Consider the following 24,387-nt stretch of genomic DNA (forward strand, 5'->3'; position numbering starts at 1 on the left):
TCAGCTGTGCAGACTATGGAGTCGGCAGCCTCAGGGCTCCTGGGGTTGGTTTGCACGGCCGGCTGTCCTGCTTTGGACAGGGCTACAGTGAGGCCGCGTCGCCAGCTTGCCTGCTTCTGGTGGCAGGCCTCGGGAACAGTGGGGTGGTTTTCTCTGCAGTGTTTGGCTTCCCAGGTTGCGGGGTGGGGGAAGTGTGGGCATGGGATGGATGCAGAGAAAAGCCAGACCTGGTCCTGCGTCACCTACCTCCAGGCAGATCACTTCGTCAATTTCGGTGCAGTTGCCTTCAGCGGTTTCCGTGTTTCCCATGGGTGTTGTAAGGCCAGGAAAGGGCTGGAACTGGGGCTCACCTAGAATGTGGCTCTCATCACCGGCTGGGATCCCCCAGTATTTCTCCCAGAGACAGCTTTTTGACCATACCATGTAATGACTTCTCTGGGCTACTGTGCTTCTTCCACCCACTTCCAGTCTTGGATGCTCTCCCAGGCACTTCCCTGCAGACTGGTTACAGATCTGTGGGTACTTGTCCCAGAGAGAGCCTGTGTCTCCCGTGTGGTTTTCACCCTGGGATGAGGAGGTCAGGTCCCAGGGCAGCCCTGTGAAGTAGTTCTCAGTGATTTGAACAGCTCTTCTCCCAGCTCTGTCGTGGGGAGTGAGGAGAGAATTGTTGCTTTTTGGGTGGAACACCCAGGTTTGGACCCAGGCCCTATCCCTTGCTCATATGTAGCTGTGGGCAGGGGCCTTAGCTTCTTCTGGAACATTGCCCACCCAGAAGGTTTGTTATATTTGAAAAGGGTCTTATATTTGAAAAGGTGGGCATGGTGTCGGGTGTGGCCTCTCAGTTTCTGACAGTGTCCCTTCCCCACCTAACTATTCCCTTGTCTGGGTGGACTCTTGGCCCTGGGTCTTGGGATCTACCATACTAGTTGCTTTCCCTATCATACCCACTTCCTGGCACCATAGCTTCTAGTGGCCTTGGACAGGTTCAGAGCCTCCCTGCCTCACTGGGAGACCAGTGAGTCCTCTTTTGAAGGTGGAGGTAGGGAGAATGAATGAATCTATGACTGGTGCTTAAGTCTATGCCTGGCAGAGGAGGTGCTCAGTATTAGCATCAGTAAATAACTGAAATGGTGATGGTGGTGGAAGGCAGGTAGCAGCAGCACATTGACCAGAGGTTCTGACATCTCTCAGCAGGTGCTGTAGCCTCCTTTGAGCCAGGCTTGGCTGGCACTGGTTCTACAAAAGGGGTAACATGTGGCTTCTCTTACAAGAACCCCATTTTGGTGTGGCAGGATGTACCCATGATCTTACTGGGTGGGGCTTACCCCCTCTCCCACTTAAATCCCCTTTTGTGTTCATAGGCTTGGATTTGTGTTCCTATAAGAAGGGACTAGATCAACCAGCACAGAGGGAACTAGTCTTCATTCAAGCACCACTCAATTGTTAGCTCTTTACTGTTATGGACACAAACATTTTGGCCACTGCAAGAATCTTGGCTTCGTTAGGGGGTTTATCTGGAGGGTGGGTCCCAGGGGAATGAATCTGCGGGAAGGCTTGTCAGTCTGCAGTTATTCTTCAGGTGCTTGCTTAGTTTGTTGTCACATTCTGGCTCCTGCATGCACTGGCCACATGGCCTTGTACATGTTGTTTCACTGCCCTGAACTTGAGTATCCCTCATTGTAGATGGGAAGTACTGACAGAAGCTAGAGGAAAGTGCATCAGTCTCAGTAGATGTTACCAGAAAGGTTGCACCAGTTTACTCACACCCGTGGCAGTACAGGCTCTTGTCAACCTGTGTATTTTTGGCCAATTTCATATGTAGAAATACTCTTACTTAAAAAATCAAGATTTAACTAGACAATACAGGGTGGGGTAAAAGTAAGTTTACAATTGTGAGTACATGAAACAGTTTATTTTTATATTTATTAGTTGTATTATTTTCCATATGAACAACTATAAACCTGTTTTTGCCCCACCCTGTATTTGTTGGGTCTTTTTTTTTCTCCTGTAGGGAAGTGAACCATCTTCATTCTTTTAAATCTTTATTTCTTAAACTAAAGTGGGTTACTAGCAAATCATACTGCAAACCGAGTTGGCTGTGCTCCTGCCCAGCATTTGTAGATCATACTGCCTTTGAGGGTGGGAAGCTGGCTGGCCAGGCACAGGCCCTGTGTCCTCAGCTGCAGCTTTAAGAGTACAGGTATGCTGGCCTGGCAGCTCCATAAGTTGGTGGTTCTCATGGGTAGGGAAGTGAGGATTAGAGGGTATTCCTCAGGCCAGGGGTGGGTTCCTGATGCATTCTCAGCCCATCCTCTGTTGGCTCCCAGAGAGTAGGAATACAGGTCTGGACATCCTCTCTGCCTCTGTGTCACCTCAGGATCTTGAATGTGTGGTGTACGTACATTTTGGGGAAGGAATGGGTGTAATTTGGTGAGCTTTGGTGTGTTACCAGCTGCACATGGTTCCCAGCACACAGGAAGTGCTAAGTTAGTAAGTCTGCTGGCTGGTGTCCTCAGCTCCTTCTCTCCACTTGTCAGGTCTGGATCCCCTCCCTCTTATCCCCACAGCCACCTAGGCTCTGTTCCTTGGCCTGGTGTGGTCTTGAGTGGCCTCACTGCATCTCCCAGAGGGCAGGCCAAGCCTGCTGCCTGGGCCCCCCAGCCTGGCTTGCCTGCACTGCCTTTACCATCTGATGCTTCTAAACCTCAGCCACTGCCACTGGACTTGGCTGAGCCCAGCTCCCAACACTCAGGTGTCCCACCTGTCCTGCAGGCTCAGTGGCTACATGAAAGGCTGGGGCAGAGCTGGTAGAAGCAGTTACTCTGTCCCCTTTGCTCCCTCTCTCCCATTTGTTTTGTAATTTCTTCTCTCAGAGGATGGAGAGACTGAGGTAGAGATGGGTGGAGGCAACTAAAGAAGGCTTAGCAGCTCAGACAACATAGGAAGGGGTCCTTGGCACCAGGTTCCCCAGTCCATATGTTTTCCTAGAAGTCATGGCTAGGAGAGGTGGTGCTCCTGCCATAGCGTCCCTGTGCCGCACTGACTCCTGCATTTCCCACACCAGCCCTTAGGGCACCACCTTTTTTGTGTCCGTTGTACAGAAGGAGAAACTGAGGTGGAAGCAGAGAAGTTGTGTTTTTCTCAAGACTGCAAGCCTGGGCAGCCAGCCCCCAAAGGGCAGGTACCTGAGTAAAGGGCGATTGGAGGCCTTGGTGTGTGAGGCCCATCCTTGAGTGTTTGCTTCAGGTCAGGAAGAGTCCTGATTTTTGCTAAAGCCTGTAGGGATTCTCCTGCTCCTCTTGATACTACCCTCGAACTTGGAGCATAGAGTGGTTGGCGGCTAGGAGTCTTATGGCCCTTTGGAGTGGGAGCTGGGGTGTGCGTCGTTCTAGTGTTGGCATGAAGAGGTCAGACTTGGGGTAGAAGCTGTGGTCTGGGGATTCCTGGAGGTGCTGAGGTGGCTCTGCTGTCTCCTGGTTGACTGCCAGGAGAGGCAGCTACAGGCATCCAAAGGCCGACTCCAGGGCCCACTGTGGCTGTACTGCTGGGCACTCCCCACTGTCCCACAGGTAGAATGTGTGTCAGGTGGGGGGGTTGTGGATTGATCTTAAGGGGCTTTTTTACTTTTAAAGGTGTTGGAAACTGCTACGTCACCTGGGCCATTTACTTCTGCGGGACCGGGAGGTGAACAGCAGTGCACCTCAACATCTCCAGGGCATGTCTCTGGACTCAAGACTGGCATGCTGTGACAAAGCTGTTTTTGTAGGAAAGTAGGACAGGAGGAAGGCCAAACCCGGGACCAGGAACCTGTATCCCAAAAGTGCCCTACCCGGGCAGGCAAGAAGGAGCAGCATGTGGTGTCCAGGGCTGTGGTTTTCACACTGGCTTCAGGAAGGGCCTGGACCCTGCCTGGGATCCGGGACCCCTGCCCCCTTAGGCCCACTTTTCCACATCAGTACACTGAGTGAAGGGCCACTACATACACTGGGGTGTGAAGAAAGATTTGGTTTCTTAGACAGTGAGGTGAAGAGGATTAGTGGGTTCCAGGTGGCCAGGAACCTGCAGACTCTGACAAGTGTGGCCCTCTGGGGCCTCAGGCCCTGGGCCCTGGGCTCTGGGGCTCTGTGTTGTCAGGCATTTGGAGTGTGGCTTCTTGAGTCATTCCTCAGAGCAGAGGGCCCTATGTTGCTGCCCAGCTGCTGTCCTGGCCATTAAACCTAGCCATTCAGCTGGCCTCTACCATGGGAGGTAGACTGAGAGATGGGACTGCAAGGGTAGGGTGGGGTCTCAGAGTGGAGCAGCTAGTTCATGCTCAGGCAGGTGATGGCATTGAGGAGGATTAGGCTGCAGCTTCTGTTTTTAGAGTTTAATATATTTAAAAATTGTTTATTCACATTAAGAACAGAAGAAAGTAAAAATGAGCAGTGTCTCTGCAGGAATTACGAAGATGATGACCAGTGGAAAACAACTAGCTATTTCTACTTGTGGCATTTTCCTTCCTTTGTTTGTGTGTGAGATACAGTACCATAAAAAAATAAAAAATGCTTAGAGTATCTGTAACAGTTGCTTTTAAAAAGACACAGAGTTTGGTGTTAGCCTTTGAGTTGCTGAAAAGCAGGTTTCATTCAATAGTGGATAAAGACATGGAAGTTTCCATAGATTCAGAAGGTGTTGTGCATTTTCAGTCTGTTGTATTATGTGAAATAATTGTTGTGGTTTGCACTTCAAAGATTTGCTTTTTCAAAGGCAGTTTTTCTGCACTGTTTCCCTCATAAACAACTTCCACCTTCTTTAGGGGAAGTTTTAAGTATAACTAGAGCAGAGAGAATGGTTGGCCTCTGCGTTCTCCTGCCTGCTCTGGCAGTTAGTTCCCAGCTCTGGAAGCCTTCTCTTTTCCTCACTTCCTCTGTAAATACAGTGATGTATTATGCTGAGAAAATAACTTCTTTTTTTAAATAAAAAAAAAGATTTTTTAAAAAGATTTTATTTATTCTTAGAGAGGAGAAGGGAGGGAGAGAGGGAGAGAAACATCAGTGTGTGGTTGCCTCTCGAATGCCCCCTACTGGGGACCTGACCCAAAGCCTAGACTGGGAATTAAACCAGCAACCTTTGGTTCACAGGCTGGCAGTCAGTCCACTGACCCACACCAGCCAGGGCTTAAAGAAAATATTTATTTATTTATTTTTAGTGAGAAGGGAAGAGAGGGAGAGAAACATCGGATATGTGAGAGAAGTAGTTAATTAGCTAGCTGCCTCTCATGTGCGCCCCAACCTGGGACTGGGCTGCAACCCAGGCATGTGCCCTGAGTGGGAATTTAACCGGCGACCTTTCACTTTGTGGAACAATGCTCAATCAACTGAGCCACACAGGTTAGAGCAGTAACTCTATTTTATAAAACATAACCATAGGTGAATTTTCACACCTAACAAATTTGACAATGATTCCTTAATGCTGTTTCCTAATGAGTCATTGTTTGGATTTCCTGTTTTTGGCTCATAAATGTAGCTTTCTAGTTGCTTGGCTTGCATTGGGAGCCAAGCAGTATCCACTCCATGCAGAGGGCCTTGCTGCTGTACAAACAGAGCTGCATGTGTCCATCTGGTGGTTGCCCATTCTGCCTCCTTGCAGAAAACCTGGAGCTGCTCTCCTATCCCCATTTAGGGCTGGCACCCCTCTCTTACCTTTTCTTAACTTTTTCTTTTTAAAAAATTTGGCCAGAATGATTGTCTACAGCTGATATGTGGCCTGGCACTTGGATTGCTGGGTCACTGTCACCCATCCAGTCATTACACCAGCCGTTATCACACCCACTTGTTCCTGATGGGGCTCATGGCCACCTACTGAGTTTGTCTGGACTGTGATACTGAGAGCTGCCCAACTCTCTCTGAACCAGGAGGGGAGGCTCTTGTCTTTGTTCCACAGGTGGGGGTGACAGCCCATGCTGTGTCCTAGCAACGCTTGATGTGACCCCAAGCAGTCTCCTCCTTTGGCCTTGGTTTCCTTGGTTTAGGTCAGTGCATTCCTGAAGCCCTGTCAGTGGACCAGGACCCCATTTTGTAGACTCTTGTGGTTTGCTGCCTGGGATTGCCTGGGCATTTTCCTCCCTCCTTTCCCCTCATACTCCGCCATGCACACACTGGCAGGGGGCGGTGTCCAGGATTTTCCACAAGCATTGTAAACTGTGATCTGGGGTGGTTAAACGGGACACTGTCCCTGGAAGGGGGTGCACCAGGAAGGCTGTGTATAATCCTGAACCCAAAGCCTCACCTGCCATCACCATGTCACCTGGTGCAGGTGGCTGGGATTGCGAATGTTCTGCCCAATCCTGGAGGACAGACTCCTGCAGCAACCTTGGAGGAAGTCTGTATCCTTACCAGCACTTGCTCTGTTGTCATTGTGGCCAGTGTGCCGAGGGAGAAATGGTGGTTTGCAGGGGGTTGATTTATTTCTTCTTCTGTGAAGCAGTCAGTTCTGCTGTACAGAAAGTATAAGTTTTTTTCCAGAGTAGATAATGTTTGAGGGAACAGTGTGAACATAATGAAATTTTAGCATTGTGTGTGATTTTTGTCCCCAGAATGGACCAGGTGAACACAAAACCTGCATCCAGTGACCACCCACACAAATCTGGTGCATTTTGCCATCCCACTTCAAAGGCACACTTGCCTCACCAGAGACACCTCTCCCACTGGCAAACCACAGGACTTTGTCAAGATAAAGTGCCATGTATATTGTAGCATTTATGTCTTTTTAAAATTATTTGATGTGTAATGCTGTGCTGCCTTTTTTAGTTAATTTTTAAAATTAAGCTACGTTAGAAACGTTTTAGACTTACAGAAAAATTATGAAGCTAATAAAGAGTGCCAGTGTGCCCAGCGTGGTTTTCTCATGTTACTAACGTCTTACATTAGTGTGCCTTATTTGTTACAGTTGGTTAGCCAGTGTTGATGTACCCTTATAAACTAAAGTCTATACTTCATTTAGATTTTCTTAGTTTTTACCTGCTGTTCTTTTTCTACTCTGGTACGTCATCCATGATTTCACATGGCATTTAGTTGTCACATCTCCTGTTCTTGGTTATTATGGTTTCTAAGAATTTCATTGTACTTGGTGATTTAGAAAGTTTTCAGGAGCACTAGTTAGGTATTTTGTTTAATGTCCCTCATTTGGGATTTGTGTGATATTTTTGTCATAATTAGAATAGGGTTCTAGACCACAGAGGTGAAGACCACAGAGGCAAAGTGCCATTCTCCTTACACCCTATTAGGGGTCAGTGACTTTTCCTATTGGTATTGACTGAGGTGTTTGTCAGTTCTTACTCTGTAAAGGTATTCTTTCCCACTTTCCAAACTGTGAGTCCCTATGTAAGGGTCATACTTCCCTTCTTGAGGGAAGTCTACATACGTTATTTGGAATTTTTCTGCATGGGAGACCTGTCTCTTCTCAATCTCTCTCTCTCTCTCTCTCTCTCTCTCTCTCTCTCCCCCTCTCTCTCCCTCTCCCTCTCCCTCCCTCTCTCCCCCCTCCCCCTCTCCATCCATCCAACCATTTATATGGTGTGAGCTTATGTTTTTTGGGTTATGATCCAGTACTGCTTTATTTTGTTGCTCAACTTGTTCCAGATTTGGTCTTGGCGGCTCTTTCATTTGCCTCCTGTGCCCCATTGAGATGCCTGTCATGATTTTCCCCCCTCCCTTCCTTTCTTAGTGCCTCTTTGCTTTCCACTGCTATAACACTCTTCAGGCTCATTCTTTTTTTAAAGGTTCATTTGAGGTTAGTCTTTGGGGATTAATTAATTTTTGTTTATATTTTTAGTCCTCACCTGAGGACATGCTTACTGATTAGAGAGACAGACAGAGATCAATGTGACAGAGAAATACTGATCATTTGCCTCTCATATGTGCCCTTGACTGGGGATCAAACACACAGTCTTTTGGTACATAGCACAGTGCTTAATCAGCTGAGCCACCAGGCCAGGGCTTCAGGCTCATTCTCTCTGTCCCCTCCCCCCGTCTTGGAATCAGCTCCAAGGAGCCCTGACGTATCACTACTTTTAGGCCTTCTCAGCTGGCAGAGCTAGGAGAGAGATCTGTGTACTCTGGCCCATATATTCATGTACATATAAACATTTCTAGATGTAGCCAACTATATATATATATATATATATATATATATATATATATATATATATATAAAGCTGAACATGGATTCGTACTGACGTCTTCAGCTCTGATCCATCACCACATGGATTGTTCCCACCGCCTCCCCTTGCTTGTCTGTAATGTTCCTACAGCAGTGAGATACCTGGGTCTCCTGTGGGCCAGTTATGAAATCATTCCGTTCCAGCCAACATCATAGCAGTGTGAGAGGTGTTGACCTCAACACCCTTGTGGAATAATTTATCATCTGGAGTACAATCTTACATCCAGTTTCTTTTGCTTTGCTCTTATATATCCTATTTCCAAGTAAGTTACTTAATCAAGCACTTTATTCCCCATCCCCTTCAGTGAGGTGGTTTTATCTATTTGTAATGCAGTTAGATTGTTTTACCACATTCAACATTTCATCCTGGAATCCATTAACTTCCTAAGTGATTTTTTAAAATTTGTATACATTAATGTTCAGTCTTTGGACTATGAAGTTATCTGGGTTTTGACAAATGCACTGTTATTTATCTGCCGTTAAAGAATCATGCAGAATTGTTTTACTACCTTAAAAAAACCCTCTGTACTTCACCTACCTACTTGACACCCTGCCTCCAGGAACCCCTGATAGCCAATGATCTTTTATTTTCTCCATAGTTTTCCAGATTGTCATATAATTGGAATGATAGCATGTAGCCTTTTAACACTGCCTTCTTTCACTTAGCAATGTTCATTGAATTCATATATGTCTTATGTGATTTGATAGCTTAACTTTTCTTAAAATCACAGAATATTTCATTGTCTAGATGTACCACAGTTTATCTGTTCAAACTGGAAATCTTGGTTGCTTCCAATTTGGGGAATTATTAAGAAAGTTGCTATAAACATCCATTTGTAAAGGTTTGTTAGGACATAAGTTTTCAACCTATTTGGTTAAACACCAAGGAATGTGAATGCTGGATCGTTGGGTAAGAGTATGCTTAGTTTTGTATGAAACTGCCAAACGGTCTTCCAAAGTGGCTGCACCATTTTGCATTCCCATCAGCAATGAGTAAGAGTTCCTGTGGCTCCATATCCTTACCAGCATTTGGTGTTACTGTTTTGGATTTTAGCCATTCCAGTAGGTTTGTAGTGGTATATATTTTTTAAATATATTTTATTGATTATGCTATCACAGTTGTCCCATTTTTTCTCCCCTTTATTACCCTTCTACTTATACCCCCTCTAGCATTCCTCCCCCTTAATTCATGTTCATAGGTCATACATATAAGTTCTTTGGCTTCTCCATTTCCCACACTATTCTTAACCTCCCCCTGTCTATTTTGTACCTACCAATTATGCTTCTTATTCCCTGTACCGTTTTCCCCATTCTTCCCCCTCCCTGATGATAACCCTGCATATGATCTCCATTTCTGTGATTCTGTTTCTGTTCTAGTTGTTTGTTTAATTTGTTTTTATTTTTGTCTTTTTTTTTTTAGGTTCAGTTGTTGATAGTTGTGAGTTTGTTGTCATTTTAGTGTATATATTTCCTATCATCTTTTTTTTTTTTAGATAAGTCACTTTAACATTTCATAAAAATAAGGGCTTAGTAATGATGAACTCCTTTAACTTGACCTTATCTGGGAAGCATTTTATCTGACCTTCCATTCTAAATGGTAGCTTTGCTAGATAGGGTTATCTTGGATGTAGGTCCTTGCCTTTCATGACTTTGAATATTTTGTAGGCCCTTCTTGCCTACAAGGTTTCTATTGAGAAATGGGAACTCCTTTGTAGGTAACTGTCTCCTTTTCTCTTGCTGCTTTTAAGACTCTCTCCTTATCTTTGATCTTGGGTAATGTAATGATGATGTGCCTTGGTGTGTGCTTCCTTGAGTCCAACTTCTTTGGGACTCTCTGAGCTTCCTGGACTTCCTGGAAGTCTATTTCCTTTGCCAGATTGGGAAAGTTTTCCTTCATTATGTTTTGAAGCAAGTTTTCCATTTCTTGCTTTTCCTTTTCTCCTTCTGGCACCTTTATGATTAGGATGTTGAAATGTTTAAGTCCTGTTGGTCCATAAACCTTACCTCATTTTTAAAAATTCTTGTTTCTTCATTCTGTTCTGGTTGAATGTTTAGTTCTTCCTTCTGCTCCAAATCATTGATTTGAGGTCTGGTTTCCTTCCCTTCACTGTAGGTTCTGAGTACATTTCTCTTCATTTTACTTCGCATAGCCTTCACTTTTTTCTTTATTTTGTGACCATACTCTACCATTTCTGTGAGCATCCTGCTTACCAGTGTTTTGAACTCTGCATCTGATAGGTTGGCTACCTCTTTATTTCTTAGTTGTATTTTTGGAGCTTTGATCTGTTCTTTTATTTGGGCCTTAATTTTTTTATTTTTTATTTTTTCTGTCTCAGTATGCCTGTTACATTGTAAGGGGCGGAGCCTTAGGTATCTGCCAGGGTGGGACAAGTCACTTCTCTCTGTTGTGGTACTGGATGTGGGGGAGGGGGTCAGAGAGAGAAAATAGTGCTTCTTGCTTGGCTCTCTGCCAGCTTTCAGTCACTTCCCATGCTACCCAGAAGCAAACTGGGCTCTTCTGGTGCTGATTCGCAGGTTGACAGGCTCATGCATGTTTCAAGATCCTGTGGGTCTCTCCAAGGAACTCTTCTGTGAGGTTGGGAGTTTCTCTCACTGCTGCAACCCCTCCCAGGTTTTTACAGCCAGAGGTTTGAGGCTTTATTTCCCCATGCTGGAAACCTGGGTTGCATGGTATGTCTCATTCCCTAGTTGTTTCTCTCAGTTTATCTGCACGCAAATGTAGGACCACTCCATACCTTAGCTGCAGCCTTTACCTCAAGTCCTGTCCACCCCGTCTTCCTGTCTCCGAATCTCCTAGCAGTTTGAATGAATGTTTCTTCTTTAATCTTTGGTTGTTGTACTTCCATATAGTTAGATTTTCTGGCAGTTCTGGTTATTTTTTGTTTCTAAATTTATTGTTGTCCTTCTTTTGGGTGTGCAAGGAGGCAAAGTGTCAGTATCTTGTTTTAATTTGTGTTTCCCTGATGACATATGATGTTGAGCATCCTTTTATGTGTTTACTTGCCATCTGCATATCTTCTTTGATGAGGTGTCTGTTTTGATCTTTTGATAATTTTAAAATTGAGTTGTTTTCCTATTGTTGAGTTCTTGTCTATTTTGGATACAAGTTTTACTTTGCAAATGTTTTCTTGGCTTGTCTTTTCATTCTCTTAACAGTGTCTTTCACAGAGCAGAATTTTTTTATTTTAATACCATTCTGCATATCGTGCTTTTGGTATTAAGATTTTCATCACCAGCCCTGGCTAGTGTAGCTCAGTGGATTGAGCGCGGGCCTGTGAACTAGAGTATCGCAGTTCGATTCCCAGTCAGGGCACATGCCTGGGTTGCAGGCCAGTTCCCGGCAGGGGACACATGAGAGGCAACCACACATTGATGTTTCTCTCCCTTTCTTTCTCCTTCCCTTCCCCTCTCTTGAAAAATAAAGAAAATATTTAAAAAAAAAAAGATTTTCATCACCAAACTCAAGGTCACAGATACTTTTCCCATATTTTTATTTAGAAGTATTATAATTTTGCATTTTACATTTAGGTCTGTGTTTCATTTTGAGTAGTTTTTGTTAAAGGTTTAAGGTCTGTCCAGATTCATTTTTTTGCTTCCAAATGTCTAGTACCATTTATTGTAGAGGCTATACTTTTTCTATGAAATTGCTTTTGCTTCTTTGTCAGTAATCAGTTGGCTTTATGTGTGTGGGTCTGCTCCTGGCCCTGTGACCCAATTTTCTATCCTGTTGATCTGTGCAATTGTCCTCTTGCCAGTATCCTGCTGTATTGATTGTTCATTGTTGAATTTCTTTTTCCTGTGTCAATGACGAATCTTTCTCATCAGCTCTGTAGTTTTTACTGTGTGACTGCACACCTGCCTTGGGTCTGTGGCCCAAGACTTCAGGGTTGGTCCTAGTTACTGTCAGTTGATAATGCCCACCCCCTTTTTAAATCTTGCCAAAAAATAGTAGAATGCACATGGCTAAAAAGAAAAATCACATGTATAGTTGGTCAGATTCTCAATAGAGAACAAGTGTGAGGCTTCTCTCCTCCATGTCTGTTAAGGTGGTCCATGGGACCTTCCATTTTGGCTTAGCTCTGTCAGTGTTGACTGCTTCTGGTGAGCCACTAGCAAGCCGCTTAACTTATTACCTTGTGCATTTGACTCTGGCAGCATTTAGGGGAGGGGTGTGGTGGCAGCTACTGGTGAGACCTGAGATTGAGTCCCGCTTGGGCGTTCACTGGCTGCTTGCCCCACAGGTAGGGGCTGGCTGCTAGGTCCCTCCCTTGTGACCAAGGCCCCCTGTTTGGGTTGCAGTTGTCTCTGCTGTCATTTCAGGTGCCCACCATGCTCCAGGAGCACCTTTCTGTGTCTGGCTCCTTCTTTGGTACTAGATACCAGCTCAGCCTCTACCCATTCCTGCTCCTCCTCTTTAGTGGCTTCAGGCCAGCTGTGCAGGAACCCACTATCAGATTTATGGTTGGTATAGGTGGTGCATACCACTTTTCCCCATGCTGTCTTGGCATCAGTGTCTCGCCTGCACTGTGGCATGCCCTTCCATGCTAGCTGAAGTCTGGAATGCCACCATATTTCCAGGATCCAGATGGCACAGCAAGGCACAGAGAGGGACTGTGTCTGGGCCAAACATGTAAAGTGGTAGGTCAGGTCCTGACATCACACTTTCTTTGTCTGTAATTTGCATGATGGCTACCGCAAAGTTGATGCTATTGTGATTGGGCTGCTACATTGCCCTGGGCAGTCTCCGTGGATAGTGTTCAGGATGAGTCAGGAGTGGTGGGCCCTGGGCCCTCATGCTTATGCTATGGTGGAATGGACCATGTGTATGAACATGTCACAGATGGCACAGGAGGGATCCTGCAGGCCTTACCCCTCCAGCAACTTCCATGTGTTTGGGGTGGAGGGTTAAGGCTGGGAAGACTAGACACTTGGGTTTAGTTCGGGATCCTGGCTATCCTTCCCTGAGCCTCAGTTGTTTGCCTCTTTTCATAGTCAACATCCTCATTTTCTCGGGGTGTGGGAGCCCATTATGACAGGTGATAATCAGTTCCTCAGAGCACCTGGAACTGACACTGCCAGGGCGACTGTGAGAGAGTGCCAAATGTGGGGCACACTCAGTCCCTGAGACCCTTTCAGCCTGGCTGCTGCTGCCGACAGGTCCATCTGCCTTTAGAGCCTCTTGAGGCTCATGATCATCGAATGGTCACTGCAGCCACACCTGCCTTCCCCACAGGGTCCATTCTCATTCTGAGGCCAGGGAGCCCAGCCTGAGTCCTTCAAGGACATGACCTGAGTTAAGAGTCTTTGGGAACTTGTTAATCTTGAAGTTTGCTGATTGTCCCCTCCTAAAATGGACTAATAACTTGAGGGAATGTGCTGAGACTAGAGATGAAGTGAGGAAACCCAGCCACTCCAACTTGGCTGCTCTCCTGGTGTTCCCAGCCCAGCACAACCCCAGCTACTTTGCCCTAGTCATCCCTGAGGCCTGGGACATATGGGAGCTGGACAGCCGCTTCTTCTGCCCTGACTGCAGACTGTTGAGTAGAAGTTTATGTCAGGCAGCCAGCTGCTGTGGAAGAAGAGACCAGGATTGGCCTCTGTGTCTCTGGGTGGAAGAGACAGGATCTGTGGAGACTGCCACCAGCCATGGGGCTCAGCTGGCTAGAAGCCTATCTGTTGACACTGAAGCAATTAGGGTGTAATCTTTTCTAAATAGCACCTAATTCTGGCTAAATCCCTCCTGCCCAAGAGTGGATGCCAATTTTCTAAAAGCAGCTTAGTGTTTGGACACTGCCCAGGAGAGCTGGGGTGAGCAGTAGGCAATGGGACAGATTTAGGCATATGGGACAGACATGGTGGGGGTGGTGACAATTACCACAGCCCATTTTTTGACTCCCACAGCCAGTGTATAGGTGCTCTTGAGGGGAAACATGAGTCTGGACACCACATGATGGGAAGGGTGGGCTAGTGGAGAGGACAGATGTTACATATATGACCCTTTTGGGACTGGGATGGGTGTGGGCCTTTGGCACACTGGTCTGATGGATGAGGGCTGTCAGGTAGGGTGTGTGCAGTTGTGCCCACAGCCTGTCTTGCCCACCACACCCCCCATTTCCAGGAGGAGTTTGCCCATTTCTACAGGGACTTGATCAGTTTCCTGGGTTCCTCCCTGCCCTCCTGCCATATGAGGCTGTCGAGACTTCTTGGGGTCCAGCTGCACCCCTGACCCACTCTTTCTCTAGTGCACTGCAGCACCCTTCTCAGGATCTCCTCAGTTCTGGGAAGAGGAAATGTGGTTTTTGGGATGAGAAATCCTATGGTGCCAATCAGGCAAATTATCGGACATCGCTGAGCCTTGGTTTGCTCACCTGTGAAATGTAAGTGATGAAAGTTTCTACTTTACCGGCCTGTTGGGAAGATTCAATGAGATTGTTACCGAACAAAAAAGGGGTTTGTCTGCTTGCTGCCACAAAAGCCAAACTCATGAGGCAGGTGCTGGTGCTAAGCTGCACCACCTGGGAGAATGGTGAACTCTGTCTCAAAGACCATCTCCTTAACAAGACCAAAACAAAAGGCAGTGTCCAGAGTTCCTATTCCAATGTAAAATACAGTCCTTTGGAGCCTGCAGATGTCTGCTAACTGGTCATCCCTATAGCTTAGCTTCTTCCCAGCTGCTCTCTGTTTTAGGCTTCCTCCAGGAGTCCATGAGCCACGTGGCTGCTAGGGATATGAGGTCATGTACTCCTGGACAAGAGAGTACAACAATGCACCGGTCCTGCATCACTAGGTGGGTGAGAGAGTGATAGAGGCTTCTTCCTAAAAGCCATGGGTGCATAGCTCATGGAGAAAACAGGTGAGTACTCTGTGTGAGTCCAGGTCATGAGCAAGAGCACGAGAACATTCCTTTGTTCCCCTGGACTTACATTAGCTTGGGTATGGGACTAATCAACTTCCCAAACTTTTATGCACTCTGGTCCATCTCCCAACCAATCCCTTCTTTCCCCAGGCTAGATTGACAGGTGTCTTTGGTCCAGAACCTCCCCCGAGGCCAGGCTGGCTGTTGGGGGCAGACTCAGGGCTTTAACTGAGCCTTCACTGGTAACGATCATACCAACCTCACTAGCCAGGCCTTCCTAGGATGCCTGTAAACATGCCCAGGTACTTGTGGCCATGCCCATTACCACCTGAAGGAAAGAGTAGATCTGGGAGGGTCCTTCTTGGAGCTTCTCACCAGGTGGGAGAATGGGAAGAGCAGGCTGAGGGTGGTAAGCTGAGGTCTCTCCTGGAGTGGTTATGGAGGGTCCTTTGGGTAAGTTGGCAAGTCTCTGAGAACTTGTCTCTGGGTTTTTTGGCTGACTTGGGTTCCAATGAAAGCACCTGTAAAGTCAGTGTGATACTGCATTTTCTGCAGGTCAGGATCACCTGCTAAACTTTCAGGAATTCCAAAGCCTCCCCCCACCCCCCACTACCTATGCCCAGATGGATCAAATCAGTCCCAGGGTCGGCCATGAGCAGGATGAAGGAGGTGGGAGTGTTTGTGCTTCTAGAAGGAGCCCAGGGGAAAAATGAGTTTGGGAGCCCCATCCAGTCTCTGCAGCTTACCATGGGATCTGAAGACTCCCTGCCCATATGGTAGAGGGTCAGTCTGCATTTGTCAGCCCACTGGGGGCCCAGGAATGCTCCCAGCCCTTGTTGATGTGCTAGTTGGGAAGGCCTGCCTCTGTGTCTGCATTATCTTGGTAGGTCGGGGCCAGCAGCTGCCCTGAGCTGGGCCTGGAGAGAATTCCTTCCTGGAGGTGTACATGAGCGGACAGTAGACCTAGCTAGAGAGGAAAGGCTGGGGGCCATTCTGCCTCTGAGTCACTGGTAGTATGTCCTCTGCTGGCTAAGGGGAGCAGTAAAAAAGGGACATCTGTAATGCCTCTCCCCCAGAACCTGCATACCCCCAGCCTCCCCAGCAGACTTGGGGAAACACCTGTTGTTCCTACTGTCCACTTGTGCTATGGGCCTCTCAACCCCCTGCAGTGTCCCTACATCCTCCCTTGTCCTCCAGTTTGTCCACAAGTATTTTTTGAGCTCCTGTCACTTGCCAGGTATGGGTGCAGACTCAGTGCCAGACATGGGGTGCCCAGGTGTACCAGTGCTTGTGCTCCTCCTTGTGTGAGAAGCTACCTTGGCCCACACTGTGTGTTTGGGTGTTGGGCTTTGCCTCTCCCAGGCCCCACTCAGTAGGGGTCATCCTAATGCTCCTTCCAGTTCCATCTCCCCCTGGGGATGGGGCCTCGATATGGTGATCAGTTTTTGTTCTAGACTTCTGTGTTGAGGGCTGCATCCAGGTGACTTTTGTGTCTGGCTTTTTATGAGAGTCAACAGAGTTGTACATGTTGGTGGTAGTTTTCTTTGAGCACTATGCCTAAGTCACCAGTGCCTCCCATTAGTGGACATCGGGGTTGCCCGTGTCTGACTCAGGATCACAGTAACAACACCCATAATGTGAGGCTCTGTGTGGGCCTGAACTTTCACCTTTTTTGGCAATTCCAGTGAGGTGAGCCCATCTCCTCTTGTCCAGAATGGAAACACAGACAGCCACCCTGGTTCTCTGGGAAAAAAAGGCCAGCCTCGTCTTGGCCTCTGCCACTTCAGTTACCCAGACCTGGGGGTGGCCGGGCTGAGTGCCAGGAGGGAGAAAATCCCCATAAATCTGTGTGAAGTAGGTCTGGCTTTACTAACAGGCACTATCCCACTAAGCCAGATTGCAGACCCCAGAGCCCAAGATTGGGAAGGGCCAACTGGCAGGTATGCCTGCACCTGGGAATGGATGTTTCTGAATCCCTGGGTAATTCTGAGGCTTAGACAGCTGAACAGTGGGGCTTTCAACAAACTCTTCCGCCTCTTTCCTGTCTTTTCTGGTGGGTCCACTGGGAAACAATATGGATTTGTTTGTTTTCACAGTTCAGTTTCTCACCTGTGAAAGGAGATCCTTCCCAGGAGAGAAGTTAATGTACTCACCTAGGACTGTGAAGTGCATAGGCCTGGGTTATTGTCTGCCCTCCTGGGCCTCTCCCAGCTGTTCATCTTCTCGCTAGATCCCTTAGCGCTGGCAGGGTGCAGAGGGTTTGGTGGGGGCCTGGGAGCAGAAAGCAGAGTTGGTCCAGCTGAGCAGGGGTACTGGCTGGGCCTTGGAGCTGCTTTGTTTCTGGGTGCTGCAGGGTTTCCCATGGGGCCTTCTTTAGGACGGCTATCCTGAGTGCTTCTCCACTGGCTGGAGGCTCCAACCCTTCTTACACCCCTCTCCCCTACCTGTTTGTGCAGGTGTCTTGTAGGAGTGTAACTTGTTTCTCTCCAGTGACGCAAGGCTGTGTTCCTGTGTGGGTGATGGGAAGCATATGGGCTACAGTGGACCTATAGTTTGTTTCTTGTCCCCCTTCCTGCTGACTGGACTTTGAAATTTTTTTTTTGTATCCTCACCTGAGGACATGCTTTATAGAGGTGGGAAGGAGGGGGGAAAGAGGAGGGAAACATCTATCGTTTGCTTCCCTCACATACCCCAACCAGGGGCCAAATGCACAACTAGGCATGTGCCCTGACTAGGAATTGAACCCGTGACCTTTTGTGTTATGGGATGACACTCTAACCAACTGAGCCACACTGGCCAGGGAAGGACCTTATGTTCTTGTATCACATATTTGCTGAAGTGCATTTATGGGAAATTTATCTTTAATTTGTTTCTGGTGCCTCATCTATCTCGTCGGTAAGGAGTGATTGGGCTTCCTGGGGTATATTCAGGCTAGAGGTACATTCAGTTGGGTTTCACTGATCTTTTAGCTATAATTACATGCAGGGAAATGCACAGACTTTAACTGCGTGTACACACCATTTCTGGTCACACTTGCTGTTCTACTGCCTGTTTTTATCTCACAGCCAGTCTCTGAGTGTCTTGTCTCCTAGTATTATGCATTTGGATAGCCATTCAGATATGTCGTTTTTAATGGTTTGCTTCTATTTCAATATTCAGGTTTAGAAAGCATTTTATTTATTTACTTTTTATTGAGATGTAACTTACTGTTTATTTTTAAACCCTATTTTTAATAGTTTTGAAGATTGTCATATTGAACTCCTTTTTTCTTTAAATGAGCTTTTTTTTGTACTATAAGATAAATACAGAAAGTATGCAGATCATAATTATACAGCTTGATGGCCCCACATAGCCCCACAGATGGAACAGTGATGTTGTCAGCTTCCCAGTGACTGGTCCCTGTCTTTGTCCAGGGGTAATGGTGCTGGCTCTGAATTTCCCTATTTTTAATTTACTGTAGGCAGTCCCATGGCATGGTTTTTGTGTGTTTACTCACCTTTTTGTGTCATGAGGTGCTGTTGCCTGAATTTGCAGATTGTTGGCATTTGTTGCTAGCAGGGTTCTTGTAGACCTACTTTGCTTTCTTAGCCAAGGTTTGGGTTGCTGGAGTCTGTGCCACTGTGAGCATGCGTGTGGATGGCACCCGGGTGGAGCTGTCAGGTGAATGGAGGATACTCCGGTTCCAGGGAAGTTGCATTAGTAGTGTGGGTACTCCTGGCCTTCACCCTCCTCCCCACCCAAACTATCACTTTCTGTGTTAAATTCCAGCCCTTCTGATATTGTCTTAGTTGCCATCCTGATTCTGATTTGCATTTCCCCGCTTGGAGACTCTTGTAAAGGGCCTGTTCAGGACCTTGGCCAGTTTTCCTATGGAGTGTCTGCCTTTTCCTTACTGACATGTCAGACTTTGTTTACCCTGGGTATAGCTCCTCCTGCCCACTGCCAGTATTTCTGACACTAGTGCAGTGGAAGGAAATGGCGTGAGGGGTCTGGATGGCCCAGAGTTCCATATGTGCTTCTGCCTGAAATAGCTGATGCCTCGGCCTTTTGGAGCATTAGCTTCTTTGTCCATAAAATGGGAATGTCAGTTTTCCAGGCAACTTTGAGATAAATATTAAGTGAAATAATGTAATTACAGATAATGGTAAGAGTGGTAGCCATTATTATTACTAATACTAATTTTTTTTTTAATGGGAGGAAACCTCGCACCCACTAGATGGCTAAAATCAAAAGATAGATAATAACAAATGTTGATAAGGAAGTGGACAAATCAAAACTCACAGGTTGCTGGTGGAATGAAAAATGGTATTGCTGCTTTGGCAAATAATCTGTTGGTTCTTCAAAGTGTTAAATATAGAGTTGCCAAAAGACCCAGGTGTTTACTCCTGTGTATATGTCCAAGCGAACTGAAAGCATGTGTCCACACAAAAACGTACATATGTAAGTGTTCGCAGCAGCATTATTCATAACAGCCCCAAAGTGGAAATTACCATGTACATTAACAGATGGATGGTAAATGTGGTCCATTCATACAGTGGGGCAGTGTTTGGGGATAAGAGAAGCGAAGTGCTAGTGTCACTGATTAAGGGGTTCTTGCTCCCCTACAAGATAGAAATCAAGAGAGGAGGTGAAACAGATTCAAAAGGAGGTATACTGAAAACAAGGTAGCAGAAAAGGAGAAAGGGAGGGAGCTCAATTGCATTAAGGGAGCACATGCTAATGTAGAGTGTGGCTCCCTAGCTGCTGTCAGGGTCTGTCTTATGTAGGGCCAGGTTCTTCATGCAGATGCACAGTAGATTTCTCTGCTTTCTAGGTTCTCGCCATGAGCGGGCATCAACTGGCACAGGTGTGAGCAGAGCTCTTTGGGGAGTGTCTGAAGAGAAACTTTAAACTTATGCAGGAGAGGCTTAAAAAATAAGTGGAGAGCATTCCCATCCATTTAAGAGAGGCTCAGCCTGTCTTACTGATACATGCTGCACCATAGATGAACTTTGAAGTCATTATATTCAGTGAAAGAAGCCAGTCACAGATGATCACATATTGTGAGGTTCCCTTCATATGTAACATCCTGAGTAGGCAAATCCATAGAGACAGAAAATACATATTTATGGGTTTTAGGGTCTGGGGGTGGAGGAAGGGGAGCTGGTGAGTAACTAGTAATGGGGATAGGTCTTTCTGGGATGATGAAAACATGGAATTGAATAGTGGTGATGGTTGCACAAAGCTATACTAAAACCCACAGAATTGTACACACTGAAAGGGTGACTGTTAAGGGATGTGAATTATATCTTTACATTTTTTCAGTGGAGAGGAGGGGGAGAATCTCTTTGCTTCATAAATGTGCTAGATAAACTTTACTGTTACTATGAAGTAATCCTAGAGAATTTGGATAGCTTCCTTCAGGCATAGAGAGAGCTGTGTTGCCCATGTTTGGTGAGCTCCATGTAATGACTAAATTCAACCTTTTCATTAGCATATTTATCATTTCCTTTGAATAAGACTTGTGTTTCTAGTTAAAGTAATATTCTAGTGTTAATATGTTTTGATGCTGAGGTTATAAATATTGGTGGTTTTTAAAATTATTTATTCCTGACCTAATAATTTAGTTTGGGGGGATCAGAGATCTCTAAATAACCTTTTGGGGGTATTTCTTAGTGCATTTTCTTAGTTGAAATAATCACCTGCAAACAGTATGGAATTTATTCTTTTTTCTGTTCTTCTAGTCTCTATGAAGTGTGATGGGAAGTTTTCTTGCCTCAGCCTTTTAATTAAGGGGAGTGACACCAGTGCTTGTCCATTATTTATTAATGCATTCTGTTCTCTGTTAATGTTTGCTGTCATTTTCAGTCTGTTTGGGAGATTTACTATATAAATGCTCTTTTTATAACATTAAGAAAGTAAGTTACCACATATATTTTTCTAAAGCTTAAGTTGAAAAGTGAGGTCAGGTCATAGTGAATTCATCTTAGTGTAGATGGAATTCTTCCTTTCTAAATATTACTCTGTGGTTCCACTTCTGACACACTACATTGTATGGTTTACATATTGTACTTGGCCTATTTTGATTACTGGTAGGTGCTGAATCAATTTTTAAGTTGAATGGGTACCACTGGTTTTGTGTTTCTGGGGCACATGAGTGAATGATTCTCTGGGTGGATTGTTGTTTCTGTTTGCTGAGGTGCTACCTGAGGTTTTGTGTGCATGGTCACTGTGGATGTTCAAGAACCCCACTTTGAAGGGAGAATTTGTGGAGCTCCTGAAGGAGTTCTGGCATGTCCATTGAGCCGGAACTACTATCCTCCCTCCCCTTCCTCTGTTTTGTCTCCTGCTGTGAGTGGATGTGGCAGTAGACAAGAGAAGCCCTGGGTTCCAGCTCTGGTTCTACCATCCCTGGTTTAGTGACTTTGCACAGGTTGAGAAAGTATACTAACTTAGTTGCTTTGGCATTTTTCTTTAGTGTTGGGTTTTTGTTGTGTTAATTCCCCTTTGTGAGACTTGTTACCTTGTTCAGTTTCTGTATTTCTTTATCTTTAATGTGTATTTTTAGTGCAGCCCCTCCCTGAGCACATTACCACTTTGGCAGTGATTCTCACTTTCTGATGTACCGTGTTTCTATCTTTTGTTTATTCAACTTCCTGTTGTTGTTTTGTTCTTTATGCCCTCTCTGATACAGACATTGAAGAGATCAATTTCCATGTGTTTGGCTGCATGCTAATATATATTTAGTAGTTTTTTTAAAAGTACAGTTTTAGATGTACAGAAAACTTTTAAATATATATTTTTATTTTGTTATAACATGCGTGGATTTTCTTCCCTTTTTATATCACTGTAATGTTACTCCATTCCATCATGATATCATTTCCTTAGGGAAAATGTCTGGGAAAGGAGGCTGTGCCCTTCATCCTGCTGTTAATCTTCTCTGTGTTGTGTTGATGTTAATTCTGATTTATTTGCATATTGCCAAATGATTGCAATTGCTAAATGCCAGATCTCTAGTTGACACATTCTTTTTTTTTTTTTTGCAGTATATTTTTATTTTATTTTTTCTTTTTAAATTAATTTTATTTAGTTATTTTTCAAGTACAGTTTTTTGTCTATTTTTCCCATCCCAGCCTCCCCCGCCCCTTGCTCCCCACCTCCCTCCCATTTCCACCCCCCTTAGTTCTCATCCCGGTGTCCTTCCTATTTGTTCCTCCAAATCCCTCCCCCTTTTTCCCCTTAACTTCCCTTCCTTCTCCCCTCTGGTCACTATCCCCTTGTTCTCTATTTCAGTGTCTTTGTTTTTTTTTTTCTGCTTGCTTGTTTGTTTTGTTGTTTAGCTTCCTGTTAAAGGTGAGATCATATGGTATTTGTCTTTCAATGCCTGGCCTATTTCACTCGTCATAATGCTTTCCAGTTCCATCCATGTTGTTGCAAAAGGTAGTAGCTCCTTCTTTCTCTCTGCTGCATAGAATTCCATTGTGTATATGTACCACAATTTTTGGATCCATTCATTTACTGATGGGCACCTAGGTTGCTTCCAACTCTTGGCTATTGTAAATTGTGCTGCTATGAACATTGTGGTGCATAGGTTCTTTGATATTGATGTTTTAGGATTCTTAGGATATAATCCCAGCAGTGGAATTGCTGGGTCAAAAGGCAGGTCGATTTTTATTTTTCTGAGAAAATTCCATACTGTTTTCCATAATGGTTGTACCAGTCTGCAATCCCACCAACAGTGGACTAAGGACCCCTTTTCCCCACAACCTCTCTAACATTTGTTGTTTGTTGCTTTGTTTATGATAGCCATCCTGACTGGTGTAAAGTGGTATCTCATTGTGGTTTTAATTTGCATCTCTCTGATAGCTTAGGATATTGAGCATCTCTTCATGTGTCTCTGAATGTTCTGTATGTCCTCCTTGGAGAAGTGTTTGTTCAAGTCCTTTTCCCATTTTTTAATTGGGTTGGGTAGTTGACACATTCTTGAATGTGTGCCATTACTAAGTATTTTCTACTAAGCTGTTTGGGCCAGCGAATTCAGTGTTGATAGGTTTAATCAAAGACTTTAATCTCTTAATGGTATAAAATCTTTACTTCATAGTAATGTCATTGACCTTGTAGCTGTGTCTACTTCACAGGTGTGATTCCCTTCTTGAGTGTGATGAGTCTTTCGTGGAAATGGGGTTTTACAGGGCTGATGGGCTCTTGCAGAGGGAGTTGGCCACACAGAAATGTCCGAGTGTGGCCCCATGTGACAGGTAACCTCCACCATACTATGTGTTCTTTCCAATCCTCAGAGTTGCCAGATCTGCCTATGACTTTAGTGAATGGTGAAACCCTGTGGTTTGGGGGGAATCCATCAATATCTATTGATCCATCAATATTTATTGAGCACAAACTGGCAGGACAGCAAGGAGCTTGTGTTGCTTTTTCCTCTTCCTTGCCTAGTTCCATGCTCTTCTCTCCCTCAGGATAGAAGCAGTGAATTACTGCTTCAGCTAGTTAGGTGGGGCTGGCAGCAAGTCTGTTGGGTATAAGTGTGCCAGCAGATGGTGACTACATGGTGTGAGCCCTCCCTCCCTACCACCATCTGCCAGATGGCCTAGCTCTGCCTAAGCCAGTGTCCTGCCCAAGGTGGTGCACACTTGCTCTGAGAATCTGCTCCTGAGGGCAAGGATCTGGTAGGGATACCACTTTGAACTGGCAGAGGGACACCGGACACTTCAGGGCCTCCTCACTCTGGTTGGGGGATAGAGAGGCTGTGGTGCTGATAGTGATTGATCAATAGTCAAGACTATTGGTGAGCCGAGGTGGCAGTGATTCTGTTCATTTGGTAGATCCCCAGGATTCCAGGCTTTGGCCTGGTAAATAAAACAGTATGGAATTTTCTCAGAAAAATAAAAATTGACCTGCCTTTTGACCCAGCAATTCCACTGCTAGGATTATACCCCAAGAATCCTAAAACATCAATTTCAAAGAACCTTTGCACCACAATGTTCATAGCAGCACAATTTACAATAGCCAAGAGTTGGAAGCAACCTAGGTGCCCATCAGTAAACGAATGGATCAAAAAATTGTGGTACATATACACAATGGAATTCTATGCAGCAGAGAGAAAGAAGGAGCTACTACCTTTTGCAACAACATGGATGGAACTGGAAAGCATTATGCTGAGTGAAATAGGCCAGGCATTGAAGGACAAATACCATATGATCTCACCTTTGACAGAAAGCTAAAGAATAAAACAAACAAGCAAACAGAATAAAAACAAAGTCATTGAAATAGAGAACAAGTGGGCAGCAACCAGAGGGGAGAGGGAAGGGAAGTTAAGG

The 24,387-nt window shown here is 45.4% G+C and overlaps 1 protein-coding gene across 4 annotated transcripts in view; it reads left to right on the forward strand.

Moving 5' to 3' along the window:
- BICD2 (BICD cargo adaptor 2) overlaps window positions 1-24,387 on the forward strand; it is a 61,185-nt gene that overhangs the window by 629 nt on the left and 36,169 nt on the right. The window lies entirely within an intron of this gene.

Source organism: Artibeus jamaicensis, unplaced genomic scaffold (assembly GCF_021234435.1).
Source record: "Artibeus jamaicensis isolate MK-2021 breed Jamaican fruit bat unplaced genomic scaffold, CSHL_Jam_final contig_288, whole genome shotgun sequence".
Taxonomy (NCBI): Eukaryota; Metazoa; Chordata; class Mammalia; order Chiroptera; family Phyllostomidae; genus Artibeus; species Artibeus jamaicensis.